Genomic DNA, 2288 nt, shown 5'->3' with positions numbered 1-2288 from the left:
TGTGTGTGTGTGTGTGTGTGTGTGTGTGTGTGCTGCAAAGTGAGGGCATGCTGTGTCTTCAGGATTGAGCTAATAAGGCATTGAACGATCACTTGCTACAGATGCCAAAACACAGTTTGACACAAGACAAATGGCCCTTGACCCCTAAGGGTGTTGGGGAACAATACCAAGTCACCAGTTGAGCACTACATGCAACATGCTTTCTCTGATATCTAGTGTTGGTAAGCTAAAGGCCTGATAAATTCCCCACTGAAATCAGGTTGGATCAGGAATGTCATATAAATGAAGAAAAACACCAACACAGATTCTGTTTTTAGCAACAGAGAAAATTAGATACGGCCCCACAAAAGGCTCAGTAACTAAACCTGTGCAGTGTCAAGGTGACGGAGAAACTGCTACCATGTTAAGAAGAACTGTTTTGTAAAATGCCCTTGGCTTTCAAAGACATCAAGCTTTGTCATACCACGCTTGCAGCAAATGGAACAAACCTTGACTGGACTGGATAATAACGTCCATGAACACAAACACACAGAAACCCAACGTGTTAAATAAAGTTTTCTTTTTGTTTGTTGACTGAGGTCATTCTTTGTGATATGAATGCATAAAAGACTTGGGGAAAAGACAGCAGAGACAACATGATCAAACTAGACAGCATTCCATGTCAAATTCCTCAGATGTGAAGATAAGGGGGCCCCTTTTCGTTTGGGGTGGTCTACTTTGTGCCTATGGAGAAAGCAACCAAAGGCTTGAAAGATAAATGCGCTAGATGTGAGTGAACACAAATGGATCATGAGACATACCTGCTCAAAACAATAACTAGGTAGACTAATGGACGGAAATGGGCAGAATTCCTGGGGGGGAAATCTAATATCTACATTGGTCAATGGGAAAAAGTAGCTAAATGAGGGTGAGAGTGGTGAGAAAGAGAAATTACTGTACATTACTGCAGGAGAACGGCCAGGGGAATGAGTGCCTGCCTCAGGGCAATGGTTGGTTAATGATGCATATCATGAAAGCCCTTGTGAGGATTCACTTGGTTATTCTAATGATTACACTTACATTCAACCAAATACACAAACATGAAACCAAGACAAGCACTGCATTTAAATCTCATTCACACCTCACAAGATTAATCCCAGAGTCCAAATGTTTATTTCAAATGAAATTGAATGCTGGCTAATTGTTTAACACTACCTGCTGGAGTTACAGACACTAATTTACGCAATGAAGCAAGCGTCTATCACTACATCATAGTGCAAAGTGACAGTAGTTTACTGAGAGGGCCAAAGTGATATTGACCTTGGTGACATATCTGCAATAAACTCTTCGCTTACTCACATGAAAGCTTCTTGTCCTCGCCTAACTGAGTAATTTTATTCCATTGAAATTCATTTTGTGACACCATTTTGAGAGTTTCTTTAGGATAAAATTCTCTCGGGTGAAACAAGAGCACATCATAGTAACGACGCTATTAACCAAAAAAAAGCTGCAAAAGTTTGTATTTTCACTTATTCTGCAAACTGAATTCTTCAACGCAAAGCCTTTTCGCTTTTTCTTTCATCGCTAATGGGAGCAATGAAGTCAGACAATGCTCATTTTCACCAACTACATTTGTGATATAATATTCCCCAAAAAAGCCAAAGACAGCCTGGAAAGGTCAGCCATTTTGTGCTTCAACATGGCTGCCCATATATTGCAATGTAAAGCTGTTTCCCTCTGCTCTTCTCTCAATAGCTCTCCTTTACACTGCCTCGCTCTCCCACTTAAAATGCCAATTTATCCTCGTCTCAATGCAATGAGCTCTGCCATTACTCCACATTTACTGCAGAAATCCTCTTCTCTTTCACTGTTGTTCCCTTTCTCTCTCATTTTCTCCCTCTTACTCCTTTCTTGCACTCTTTCCATCTTTCTCTTTCCACTCCCCTTTATGTTCTCATCATCCCCACCTATCTCCATGTTACAACCTCTCTTTACTTCTGTGTCTCCCTCCATACCCTTCTTTCCCCCTCTTCCCTCTGTTTCTTCAGTGGTTCCTGGCATCGCTTTCTCATCGGCAGTCTAATTGGGCATTCTGCCTGAGACAAGGGCCTCATTAAGCAGTAATTACACACATGTTGTTTTCGGCAAACATCTCTATTTGAACTGCTTTGCATGGTAATTGTTCAGCAGGGACCACTGCTCGCGATGTTTCCGTCCATGACACACGTGGTGCTGGGAGAGAGGAATAAAAACATGGAGAAGAAGGATAGAGGAGTGGGGAGTGGTAGAAAGAGAGAGAGAGAGAGAGA

At 41.7% G+C, this 2288-nt stretch overlaps 1 protein-coding gene across 3 annotated transcripts in view; it reads right to left on the bottom strand.

Annotated features, from left to right (window-relative positions):
- Positions 1-2288, bottom strand: part of LOC116692666 (thymocyte selection-associated high mobility group box protein TOX) — an 87659-nt gene that overhangs the window by 46274 nt on the left and 39097 nt on the right. The gene's annotated exons all lie outside the window — the stretch shown is intronic.

Source organism: Etheostoma spectabile, chromosome 7 (genome assembly GCF_008692095.1).
Source record: "Etheostoma spectabile isolate EspeVRDwgs_2016 chromosome 7, UIUC_Espe_1.0, whole genome shotgun sequence".
NCBI lineage: Eukaryota > Metazoa > Chordata > Actinopteri > Perciformes > Percidae > Etheostoma > Etheostoma spectabile.
This window is presented reverse-complemented; position numbering and strand designations above follow the sequence as displayed.